At 44.8% G+C, this 13,437-nt stretch overlaps 1 pseudogene; it reads left to right on the top strand.

Moving 5' to 3' along the window:
* Positions 1 to 682: 682 nt before the first annotated feature.
* Positions 683 to 3,882, top strand: LOC144175235 (uncharacterized; annotated as a pseudogene).
* The last annotated feature ends 9,555 nt before the right edge of the window (positions 3,883 to 13,437 follow it).

Below are 13,437 nucleotides of genomic sequence, written 5' to 3'. Positions count from 1 at the left end.
CAGGCACGGATAGGGAACGATCATCGCTCGTGGCCGGCGTTTACCTTGCTGGTGTTTTCGGCGAAAGTACAGGCGGCCGTTGGCTGCTATGGGTGGCTTCTGTTTCTTATGCCGCGTACGCTCGTATCATCCGTTCATAAAAACATACGCAAGCTGCTGTGAACACTGGGGAGGGTAGAAAACTCGAAACCAAGCATTCTTCAAGCGGCACTTCAGGCGACGATGGTGCCCTCTTACGAGCGACGAGGCAGTACGAGGGAGTCTTTATGCGCGTTCTCGGACAACTAGCTCCGATGGTTGTCCGAGCACACGTCTGGATCGTCCGTTCACTGGTAGGGCGACAAACACGGGGAGAAAGCGGATGTGCCGAAAGAACTTGCCTTGCGAAGCTCGTCCCGCTCGATGGCCTAGTCGAGGGGTAATCCGCTTGGTGGACGACGGGGTCAGTACAGGGCAAATGCACGTGAGCGCACACTGGCGGGTCTCGGCGGACACTTGTGCCGTCGGTGAGCAGCGTCTGCAAGAGCGGGCGAAAGGAGAGCCTTCTGGAAATCGTCGCTTGCCGCTCAGTCGAGAAAGGGGCAGTCGCAGCCGTGGGCGCGAGCAAGTTTGCGTCACGGTTTCGAAAGAGACCTCCCGACCCCGTTCTCGGAGGCTGTTTTGGCGTGGCGTGGCCCAGGCCATGGGTGCAGCCGCCTTGGCCCAATGCCCGAACCGGGCCGGGCCGCGTGCAGCGCTCACTCTGACCGCCATCCGGTTGCCGTTGACAGCTCCCGGCTCAGGCATGTTGTGCACGCCACTTGTTTACACATACATTTCGGCAGCTTGGGTAAACGTAAAGGCCAGCCTGCCACGAAATCCTTTTCCCATCGCAAACAGTCGAGGGTCAATCAAATGACATGACAAAACTGACCAACTCGAAAAGTGCGGATTCTTGTTGAGTTGTTTTGTCGCGTCACCATGTATGCCAACGAAGTTGCCAAGATGTTGATATCAGTATGGAAGAACGCGTGCGTAGGTCGAGAAGCTGAAGCTTGTCGATCACCGTTGGCAGCGTGTTCAGTAAGCGGCATTTTGTAGATGGCCTGGGAAGAATAACGCGGTGTATTCTGTTCTTCGAATGAAACACGGCAAAACACCAGACTAAGTGAAGAAAAGTGCATTAGAATGAGAGACTGCTGGGTGAGTTGGAAGGGGTTCATATTCAAAAATTTAACTGCGCGAAAGACGGATACAAGGAAGGACACGGACGAGCGCAGAAAAGAGCCCTGTGTACTAGAAAAAATGTGCATTAGAATGAGAGACAGCTGGGCGAGTTGGAAGGGGTTCATATTCAAAAATGTAACTGCGCGAAAGACGGATACAAGAAATGACACGGAAGAGCGCAGAAAAGAGCCCTGTGTACTAGAAATGTGTATTAGAATGAGAGACAGCTGGGCGAGTTAGAAGGGGTTCATATTCAAAAATTTAACTGCGCGAAAGACGGTTACAAGAAAGGACACGGACGAGCGCAGAAAAGAGTCCTGTGTACTACAAATGTGCATTACAATGAGAGACAGCTCGGCGAGTTGGAAGGGGTTCATATTCAAAAATTTAACTGCGCGAAAGACGGATAGAAGAAAGGACACGGACGAGCGCAGAAAAGCGCCCTGTGTACTAGAATTGTGCATTAGAATGAGAGACAGCTGGGCGAGTTGGAAGGGGTTCATATTCAAAAATTTAACTGCGCGAAAGACGGATACAAGAAAGGACACGGACGAGCGCAGAAAAGAGCCCTGTGTACAAGAAATGTGCATTAGAATGAGAGACAGCTGGGCGAGTTGGAAGGGGTTCCGTGTGCTTTCCGTGTCCTTTCTTGTATCCGTCTTTCGCGCAATTAAATTTTTGAATATGAACCACTTCCAACTCGCCCAGCTATCTCTCATTCTAATGCACATTTCTAGTACACAGGGCTCTTTTCTGCGCTCGTCCGTGTCCTTTCTTGTATCCGTCTTTCGCGAAGTTACATTTTTCAATATGAACACCTCGCCCACCTATCTCTCATTCTAATGCACATTTCTAGTACACAGGGCTCTTTTCTGTGCTCGTCCGTGTCCTTTCTTGTGTCCGTCTTTCGCGGAGTTAAATTTCTGAATATGAAGTGAAGAAAAGATGCACACAAGCACTGACTAACAACTGTTTACTTGATTAGAAAGAACGGAATATATAGGCAAAATGTTTTAAAGGAGCCGTGTGTATGAACAGTGAAACAAATTAAGTTATTTGCAAACACAGGCAATGTTAAAATCAACGGAAGACTCTATCTCAGAAAGTAGGCTATTTCTTTTTACAAAAGTGCTCATTTTGTTCACAGCTGCAAGCGCGAACCTGTTTCCTTGGAAGTTCTTTTTTTAACAAGAGGAATCAATATATTTAGTGAATTGGTATGCGCACATTTCTCATAGGTTGTAGCGAGCAAACATCAAGTAGGCACGTCATTTTCAGCACCCCTTTAGAGATGCGCAGAAAGGGAAGATTTACGCAGCTAAGAAATACTGTGAATGTATAAGATCTCGTTAGCGTGCAAAAAGAAAAAAGCTTACGTTGCATGGAGCCTTACTGAGTCACCGTTTAAAAGAGCACATCCTAGCTTTTTGGACAATACCAAGTCAAGAAAATCTATATCGGCATTGTGCGGGTGTAGAGTCTGTAGACCACAAATTAAAAGTACAATCCCCGATAACCTAAAAACAAGAAAATTAAAACCTTGGAAATCGCAATACAATGCCCCTTTTGAAAGTTTGTATTCCTAGCCAAATAAAGGTTGCAAATGACACCTGCGTTTAGTTCTTAAGATGTACGACACGACACGATAGCGTTACTTCGACGCCTAGAGAGCATTTTGGAACAAAATTACTGCGCTTCCGATCGATGCTTCACGAGCACTGAAGGTCAGCGACGAAAGACTAGCACCAAGGGTTTTTAATCGCCCTGAGCGAGGAGGCCCCCTGTGCTTATGGGACTTAACATGTGAGCGTGAAAGGTTCCGCCTGATTAGAACAGGACAGCTTTATTGTTTGAAATTGTTTATTCTGTCTTGGTCGGACTGAACTTCTATGCTCTTTTGTAAGAGAGAGAGAGTGAAGTAAGTTTTTTGTTGAAGAAATAATTGGGGTGGAGAAAAAGGGGGTAAACACGTGAAGTTAAGGCTCTAGATGCAGTAGTTTATTCCCTTCTTATTTCAATCTTGAGGTACCGAACTGGTCCGCTCGTTACCTCACTAGTACCGCTCAGAGAAACGGTTGAGAGCATTGACGACGCGATACAATACTTGAGTGAGCAATACGACGAAATACTTAGAAAAACGGAGCAGAGTGAGCATGACGTCAAAGACCTTAAGCGTAGATTGGAAAAGGTAGAGATGCGGGACCGAGAAGTAGCTGAACTACAGGCAGAAGTAGATAATCTTGAGTGGAGGAGCCATAGACTCAACCTAGCATTCCACGGAATAGAGGAAATGGAAGACGAAAACTTGCTGAAGAGATCAATGCAATGGCAGCTAAACACCAGCTTCCGCTACTCGCAAAATATGATGTGGTTGCCATTCATCGGCTTCCGCCCAAAAAAGATAAGACGCCGGTCGTTATCTGTCGTTTTGCGAAGCAAGCGGACCGAGACTTTTGGTGGAAAAACAAAAAGAATCTGAGCAGCCTAGATACGGACTTCTTCTTGACGGAAAACCTGACGAATAGAACACGTGCGCTGTTTGAGGTAAAGAACTGGGCTAAAGAAGCGAATTCCAAGTATGCATGGCACTCAATTGGGAACGTTCTAGTGCTCAAAGCTGATGGGGAGAAAGCCATACGCATCGCGAATGCTGCTGATCTGAACAAGCTAAGTTAAAGAAAGAGGAAATGATCGGCTCGACATGGCTAGCGTAGGAAACGATTCTTACGTGCTTCCGCAAGCGTTTTCGCGAAGTTTCGGAAATTTGTATTCCAACTCGTTTAAATGTTTTCACTTGAATGTACATTCGGTAAATAATAAACAGTCCGATCTTAGACTTTTTTTTTTTAACAGATGAATCACGTATTTGACGTCATAATGTTATCTGAAACATGGTCGACAGATGAAGCCAGCGTCTTTCCCCTGCCTTCGTACAATACATAATACCTTAATCGAAATTCCGGTCATGGCGGTGGTGTATGTATTCTAGTGAAAAAGATCTTTGATTGTGACCTAATTCAAAATTTCACCACTTCTTGCAATGACTTCGAGTTTCTATCAGTTAAACTACAAAATGTGGTTCTTGCCGTTTGTTATAGACCACCAAACGGCGAAACGGCATGCTTTTTGGATTACCTGGACACGTTTTTTGCGTTCGCTAATACAAATCGCTTTGACGTTGTGTGTGGCGGTGCCATGAACATAAATATGCTCAAATAGGAAGCTGTAGTACGAAAACTTGATATTTTGTTGAAGTCTCATTGCTTTTTTAATGTGATCACTGTTCCTACGAGAATCACACAAATGTCTTCGTCGTTGATTGATTTGTTCTTAACAAATATATCGACAGGAAACCTCAAGGCTGGTGTTATTACTGTGGATTTGAGTGATCATTTGCCAATATACATTTGTTGTCGGAAACATTTATAGGATAAAAACAAACCGAACACGTTTTTCACCCAGCGTATAAACGAACAAACTCTGAAAACGTTTTCGGAGAATACTTTAAGGGCTCCTTGGGGGAATGCGCTTAAAATAAAAGAGCCAAACAAGGCGTACGAAGAATTTCTGAACATTCTAAAGCCAATTTATGCTGCTTCGTTTCCTTTGGTTAAAGCAAAGCAGAACGGAAAGGTTCGTAAACTCTGTATTAACGCTGAACTTGGGAAGAGAATACAAGAAAAAAATATGTTATTTAGCCGCTATCTTAAAACGAGAGATAAACTGTTTAAAGAATTCAAGGTTAGAAGGAATCGCCTAAATAAAGACCTCAAAAAGGCTAAGCAAGATTATTATAACAGCCCAGTTTCTGGGTGTTCAGATATAATGTGGAAAAGGCTAAACTCTCTCTTAAATCGCAATGGTGTCCTCGGGTTCAGTACACAGCATAAATCTTAATGGCGAGGTTATATCGGGAAAGCCCTTGGCCGACACTTTTAATAAATTCTTTGTAAATGTGCCAGAAACACGTGATGTGAGTAATGATCTTGAAAATGTCCCATTTACTGACAGTACCATTTTTATAGATCCGACAAGTGAGAATGAAGTGAAATTACTATTTTTGAATTTGAAAAATGGTACCGCACTTGATATTGACGGGATGCAAGTTCAACCTATAAAACATGTTCTTATGTTCCTTCTTCCATATATAACACATATATTTAATTTGTGCCTTGGCCGCGCTGTTTTTCCCTCCAAAATGCAAGTTGCTCGCGTTACCGTACTCTTCAAGAAAGACGATAAGAATAACATGTCAAATTACCGGCCAGTGTTCATTCTGCCAGTCTTATCGAAGGCATTAGAAAAGCTAATCTTGAAACCGTTGAATAATTTTGAACAGAAGTTTCAGTTGCTTCATGATTCGCAGTATGGTTTCCGCAAAGGCCTTAGTACAGAATATGCTCTCATGGCACAGAAAGAGTACGTTTATCAGCAATGCGAACAGGGAAACGTTGTGTTGGGCTTGTTTGTAGATTTTACGAAGGCTTTTGACCACATTAACCACAAATTACTTATTCAAAAACTGGAACGGTACGGTATTCGTGGAACGGCGGGGTCACTACTACAGTCTTATTTGCAACACCGTAATCAGATTGTTAGTGTGGGTTGTCACAATTCAGATTCTTTGTCAATCGTTACAGGAGTTCCACAAGGAAGCATTTTGGGGCCTTTCCTCTTCAATATTTACATTAATGATATCGTGAACATTTCCTCTAACGTTAGATTTATAATATATGCAGATGATACATGTATATTGTTAACAGGAACATCAGTGAACGAACTAATAACACGTGCAAATCTACTGCTGGTTAGATTAGAAAAATGGACAAGAGAAAATGGTCTAAAAATAAATGTTGCAAAGACTAAGACTATGGTATTTCATGCTAAAAATAAAACGGAAATTGTGAATCAAACGAATATTTTAAATTCCATCCCTGTCGAGATAGTCCCTTCTCTTAAAATATTAGGAGTAATATTTCAAGAAACATTATCATGGGATCATCACATACACTTTTAGCTGCGAAGGTCGCTCAGGTAGTCGGCCTTGTGTACCGAAACAAGCACTTGCTTCCTCGGAATAGTTTGTTGTTAATTTATAATACCTTATTTTTATCAAGAATCAATTACTGCCATCTAGTTTGGGCTCTAACTTCTCAAGAAAACGTAAACAAACTTCATAAGCTTCAAAAGAGATTTTTACGGGCGGTAGAGGACGTGCCAAGTACCTATCATACGCGCTCCTTATTTGAAAAATATAACTTAATGCCAGTAATAAAAATGTACGATTTTATTTTGTCCAAGAAATATAAGCAAGATATCAAAAACTGTAACCCGTTTCTAAAGCAGTTGGCAGATTTAGTACTTAACCAGCCTAAGTATAATACCCGAAAAAAAGAAGTGTGGAATGTTCGAACCTTTAGAACCACATACGGTCTTCAATCGCTGGGAAATAAACTTTCACGATTGCTAAATGAACTTTGGGATAAAGAAATTGACTTAGAAAAAGTCACCTTTAACCACTACGAAATCATTTTTTCCTGGCGTCATGATCACTTGCTCTGTTACTTGCAATTTTCTAAAAATGTATTTTTGTGTCCTGTTTTTTTATTGACTTGTATTTTTGTATACTGCTCTGTGTTTTCTGGTGATACGTTTGTTGGTGTCTTGTTTATTTTTTTCACTGTTTTGGAAAATGACTATGTATTTGCGGTGTTTGCCAAAGCGACAAATTAGGCATTTCCTTTTTTTATGACGCTGTTTTTGTGTTTGCAAGGCAAGTATGCCTGGCTTTCGCATTGCGAAATCGATTATTTGTTTCTAGCATTATACGCACCAATGCACTACACATGCACAGTGTTTGTTGCTCCTTTTTTCTCGTAGACTTTCTCGTATGCTCCACTTGCATGTATCACGCGTATGGTTCTTTTTTTTTTTTGAAGGCAAATGCGCCTACATTTTTCGCATTTTCTGAAACTATATTTTGTTCAAGCATTACACGTTTCGTTTCATCACACATGTACAGTGATGATTCTTCTTTTAGTGGACCTGTTTATTTCACGCGTATGATCCGGAATATTTTTATGAAAGTGTGACGGCTGCTGCTATCTGTTCGGGGAGGGGGGAGGGGGCCTGCGGCCTTGTCAAGCTGGCATCACGCCAGCTTTTTCTGCAGGTCTCCTGCATCATGTATCCTTGATGCCAAATAAAGTCATTGTAGTTATAGTAATAGTTATAGTCTTGAGGAAGCGAGCTGGTGAAAGCTGCCTGCCATGTCTCAATAGAAGTGGAATACGCAATGGCTTAGCTGTTCTCTCAATATCTTGAAAATGGCTAGGTTGATGGAAGAGGGTGGAGGTTTCCCCGAATTTAGCACAGCTTGAAGTTGAAGCTGCGCTAGATGCTGTGTTGAAGCACAGCTTGAACATGTCTACTGTTCCAACCTAACATGTTCGCCCACTATAGTGTTGTGGATACTTGTGTTGGCTTATCCTCCACACAGTTCGTCATTCTTCGGCATTGAGACCCCTTGCGGAAAGGGGAGGAATCGTGTTCCTAGGCAGAGGGGAGACGTGCTTAGCGTTTTTCAGGAAGGAGAGTGCGGTAGCCGTTGTCGCAAGGAGCATGGCATCTGAGTTCGCATTCATCTTCGTTTGTGCCTCGTTCTGTTCCTGAACCTTGGGTACCCGTGTCCAGATGACGTTAACTTTCTTCCTAGTGAATGTGGGCATCTCACGGAAGCATTTACGTACTATGCATGCAGCCAACAGTCTGATGCTTTTTGAGAGTCTCTAATGATGTTTACGTTTCTATTCAATACCAGTCGGATTGCCAAGAGAATGGCTCCAACTTCAGCGTTGTCGTTCCTGTATGTGGGAGCGTCATTCGCTCCTCAAAAGTGCCAGAATAGTCAACTACGATAATTGATGTCTTGTACATTCGTACATCCTGGAATCGGGATATACTGAGTTCTTATGACTTTGGAAGTTCCTTCGAATGAACTTGACCCTGCCATATCGCCTGTGCTCGTCTAGATTTGGACCCGTGATTTTGGTAGGGGAGAACGTTTATGTGGAGTCGCTGGATTGCTGACATGTTCGTTATGGTGTCCAGTCATCCTTTTTCTTGGGGTGGCGGGGTGGCGGGGGTCTGCCCATCCCGATTTTTTTTCCCAGCCGCTGCATTGATGCCCAGACAGTGACTTCTCTGATTTCTTCAAAGACGTTTTCAAAAAATTCATTTGAGGGCATTTTCATCAGCCCAATAATAAGCCTATATAGGTCCACGCAGTACGAAGGCCCCTCCCATTGATCTTCACACTGTCCTGTGCTGCGCTGCCCCAGTCCATTGTTTGCCTCGGAATTTTGTTTTTAGGTCCCTCCATCTACTTAATGGCCCTTCCTTCTTCTAGACCCGTCTCTCGATACCTGTTTTGTTAAACTGGTTGCCCTAAGGTGGTCTCTTTGTCTCAGAGTAAATTTTGTGAGGTTATTGAGGGCTGCCTGATTTGTTATCCTTATGATGGTGTTTTTGATTTCATCGGGGTGCTAAGTTAGCGGTACACTCTGCCCCTGGATACCCGGCTCATAATTAGTGGGTGCACGTATATTCTCCTTTCCTCCTCTTTCATCCCTGCTCTTCTCTTCGTTCTTCGTTCTATAATGTATCCAATTGGTTAAAGATTTTCTCTATTTTGGCGACTGCGAGTTTTGACTCCAGAGCCATATCGAACATTTTTACATGACTGTTCTCTTTGAGGACATTGGTACCTATTTTCAGGTGATTTTAACATGGCCGTGCGGTGGCATCCGTCTTTTACCAAACAGAGCTTGCGATTTGGACAGAAGAGCGGGAATATGCAATAGTTGTTTTAAGATTCGTGGAATTAGATTATACCGGGTCCTAATTTAGTTCGTGGCGGCTCATATTACTTGACTTAATTTTTGAGAGACTGGCGTTAATCTTTTGCTCCCCGCCTTTGTTGGTGACTCAATGTTGGGGCCGGTATCAACTACGGTGGAAAACATGCTGCTGTGGCTCAATGGGTATGGCGCTGTGCTGCTGAGCCCAAGGACGCCGGTGCGATTCCCGGCAGCGGTAGGCGTTTTCCTGATGGAAGCAGCAAGCAAAAACGCCAGTGTGTGAAGATTTCGGTGCCTTCTAAAGATCCCCACTTGGTCGAAATTGACTGTAGGGTTTAACGCGCCGACGCAACGCAGGCGATGAGGCGCGCCGTAGTGGAGGGCTCCGGATTAATTTTGACCCCCTGGGGATCTTTTACGTGCGCCTAAATCTCGTACACACAGGCGTTTTTGCTTTTCGCCTCCATAAACTTGGTCGAAATTAACCCGGGGCCCACGACTTCGGCTTGCCTAATAACCCAGTGATGGCCTTAATGTTAATTTAATTTTTCTACCTTCACCTGGATAGCACTTTGGTGTGACCGTTGGCGTTAGTAGCGGAAACCACTTGAGACCGTGTCTTCCTAGCATGGCACCACTGACAGGGCGTAGAAAGAACTTCACCGTGCAGCGCGGCACATGCGGAAAATGCGCAACCCTTCTTTAGTCTCCGCCCTCCTTGTCGTCCCGTCCACACTTCAGTTGCCGCTGCACCATATTCCCGATTCAGGCGTGCCCTCCGAGCTAGCTCTTGGCTAGCTTCCTCAGTAGTAACTTTGGTGTGGCAGCGATGACGCATTTCTGCGGACGCTTGATAACACGGCTGTTAGAGGACGGATAGCCACCACAAAAAAATCGAAGAATGAGTCTAAAGACGCTACGCATTAATAAGAAACGTTGGGATACAGCATGGCAGGCGCCAACGAAAAGAATTTGCATTGCCTTGTCACATTTTGCCATTGTGATGGTTGATGTAGGTACACATGATTGTTGTTTTGGTGTACTGCAGTGCGAGCTAAAACTGAAGCTGATAGGTTGGGCATCCGCTTTGGTTGCACCATTTCCCCTGCTTTCTGTCATGCAAAAGCGCATATAGAAACCAGCGAATGTCACCTATACCAAACCGAAGCCGATCTCAAATTTCTGGGATGTCGCAAACATAAGCGTTTAGTAAGAAAGTTCGCAGTTTTTCTAGTTAATAAACTTAGTGTTTTAGTTTTCTGAACCGTAATTGAGCTTTGAACACTATCAGAACTCCCAGAAATATCCTGTGCTTGTTTGATTTGTGAGCTAACCCTGTTAATTTCAAGCATTTCGTTAATTGAGTGCCGATTTAACATTTCCTGTCAGATACATGGATATAAAGGCTTTTAGTGTAGAAAAGCTAGATTTTTCTTCGTGCGTTGTGGCATTACCCCTTTTCTTCCAACAGTGGTAAAATTATCTGCATTTTTGTTTCCTTAAAACAAATAAATCTTTAACTAGATTTAGGATTTTTAGGGCTTCTTTTGCGCACATCTTGTAGCCGCATCATGACCATCACCACTGCAACGCTCATCACCACCATCGCCTCCGCTCCGCCATTTTCGTTATCCACCGCGCCGCCGTAAATCATCATTTTTTAAAGTAGCAGCTGTTTATCCAATTACAACAATTTACGCAATATAATAACGGTATAAATTGTTTGCTTAGGGAAAAGCAATCATAACCTCTTTGTGGCCCTGGAGCAGCATTTGCAGGCGTATTGACGTGTGATACAATTGATTGTAGATAAAATCATGGGAACAACTTCTTCATTCACCTTTACACGAACAGAAAAACTCTCGTGCTTATGACATGTCAGGAACAAGTTACAAGAAGGAAAGAAACGAGGAGAATTGGGAATTAAGTAAAGCTTAGACTTGGCAGACGGGCGTACGTTCTGGCAAAATGACTCAGCCGTATTCAGCCTCCCGTATGAACCACTCCAGCCAGCTTTTCTGTTGTTTTAGAGTCAAAACTCGTCTAACCATTCGAACACCAGGGGGGGGGGGGGGGGGGGGGGGAGTGCTGAGCTCCCTCTGACCGGGCTTCCACCGCTTAACATACGAAGAACGTTTAAAATGGCACAAGTGTAAGAAAGTTCGAGACAAAGTGAAAGAAAGAACATGTCTTACCGGGTTTTGTCCTTTGTCTGGCGAGCAAGCAGGTTTCGCCGAGGCATCACAGAACGGCTGGGTCACGGAAGGGCACTACGCCTCGTCGGGTCGAGGCACAGGACAGCGGCCAAGCATCGGAGACTGTGCACAGCGGTTGACGGTTCGCTGGCATAGCAGCGGTCGTGAGCCGGGGGTTCCATCTTTAGAGGGTAACAAAAGCGTGTTCTGTGGCGCAGCTCCAGGCATCGCAAACTCCACTGAGCCACTGATTATTGTTGGCTGCTCTTTGAGACTAAAGTGTTTATTAACAGCATGCTGCACATGATCAGGGGCTCACTGCCTATTGTTGTGCCCTAGTGGATTTAAGACGATTAGTGCAAAGGGATTTGTAACACCAACTGAGATTTTCACTCGCGGTTTTACTGAGCATCACTCTACTTGTCATAAATGATAAAATATGTTAGAAAATATTTTGATCATGACAAAGGCATCTAGGATTTGTGCTCAGGACCTTTTACCTCACCACATTTGCGGCATAGTCACAAAAAGCAATTCAGGAACTTCTACGTATTGAGGGTTCTGTAAAAAAAGCATGTTTGCGCCAGTATGTTTAGCCCGAGAAAACATGGCTAGCACTGTCTATGCAGGCGAGTTTGAATACAGTCAACTCTTGTCGGCTGCTGGAAGGTACTTAAAGCGCTGATTAGTTTTTCCGGGTTAATAGCAAAATGACCGAGCTTTTAGTCCGCGCGCTCCGGACTGTATTACCAAAACGTGAAGGGTGCCGAAGGCAGTGGTTGGTACAAGTTGTACCTCGTGTGCTTCGTTAAGACTTTTTAGACGATCCCCAGACGCGTTTGTGCCGGACAAACCGTTAGACGCACCGCTCCACAACAGCCGCTTCCGACAATGCGCAGCGGAATATGTGTGTCTTAAGTGGGCTCCTAGGTGTCGTTACCCAGGCTGACAAGCCAAGAAAAATCGGGGATTTGTTTCAACTTTCTGACGGACGCGGTCGGGCTCTGAGCAGATAGCAGCTGCATCCCAGCGTTTCAAGAGAACCGATGAGCGCTAAAGGAAAGCGCGCTGTTTCGGGTGTTGATATACACCTTGCTTCGTTTTATGAAAGCATTAAGTATGTCACAGCTATAAAAAAAGTGTCATGCGTTTAAATTGTGGTAAAATTATCCTCGATAAACACGCACCGCGGTTGTCCACAAAACCGGAGTAGGTTGCCTCGAGGTCAGCGCCGCAGTACAGGGTGGAGACACCTTTCGAACGGTACCATGCCGCCGCTATTGAGTTTGATTGATTGTGGAGTTTAACCCGCCGACGCTACACAGTCGATGACGCGCGTCCCAGTGGAGGGCTCCGGATATATTTTGACCACCTGGAGATCGTTAACGTCCGCTGAAATCTCGAACATTGGGTGAAAGTGCTCAACGAATAGTTGTTTTAGTTTCCCACAAGATCCAGCAACGCGAAATAGATAAGATTATTCAAACTTTGCAAATCCACCACGTTGCGGCGAAAATTATAGCCGGTATTCATGGACGCCGTAAATGGGGGGAGGGGGAAGACAGGCGGGGCCAGAGCCGCCACAAATATTTTTATTTGTGCGCTCGGCCTTTTTTACTTTTTTTGCGCAACTTACGATTTCGTGTTCCTGTCAATTGGGATGCTTTCATTACGGGATAGTAGCCAATTTGACGTTGATGCCACTCAAAAGACACGATAGCAGCCACGGACCGTTATGCTGGCGCTGGTGTGCTTGGCGACAGCTTGAGGAACGTGGAGGCCATTTGTCCACCTTTGTAGTCAGCCTGAGCCTTTCTTGTGCGGGGTTACTATAGCTATCGTAGCGTCTCAGCGTCATGAAACGGTAAATGATTGCCGGGCGGGGTCGTTCCCCCTGCAGGACCAAGTAGCACAGGAAGCGCGCGGCTACAAGTCCGCAAAGGTGATCTAATCTTCACGCTATGGCGGGTGAAACAAGAGCTTGTCATCAGTGAGTGGAGGCGGCAAACGAGATAGAGGTATACCGTAGAGGCTGAAAGGGGACCGGCGAGCTATGCCGATTTTACCAGAGGGGCGACGGAGCGAGCAATGTTACCCCCAGAAGCGGCGGCGGCAGCCGAACATTCCTGCGATGGGTGACCGATTACCTCTCTAATGTGGATGAGGAAGGCGGTGCG

The sequence above is a fragment of the Haemaphysalis longicornis genome, unplaced genomic scaffold, assembly GCF_048455015.1.
Source record: "Haemaphysalis longicornis isolate Haplotype H1 unplaced genomic scaffold, Haemaphysalis longicornis Haplotype H1 scaffold_1, whole genome shotgun sequence".
In the NCBI taxonomy this organism is placed as follows: Eukaryota; Metazoa; Arthropoda; class Arachnida; order Ixodida; family Ixodidae; genus Haemaphysalis; species Haemaphysalis longicornis.
Note: the sequence above shows the minus strand (reverse complement) of the source record. Positions and strands in the feature narration are given on the sequence as shown.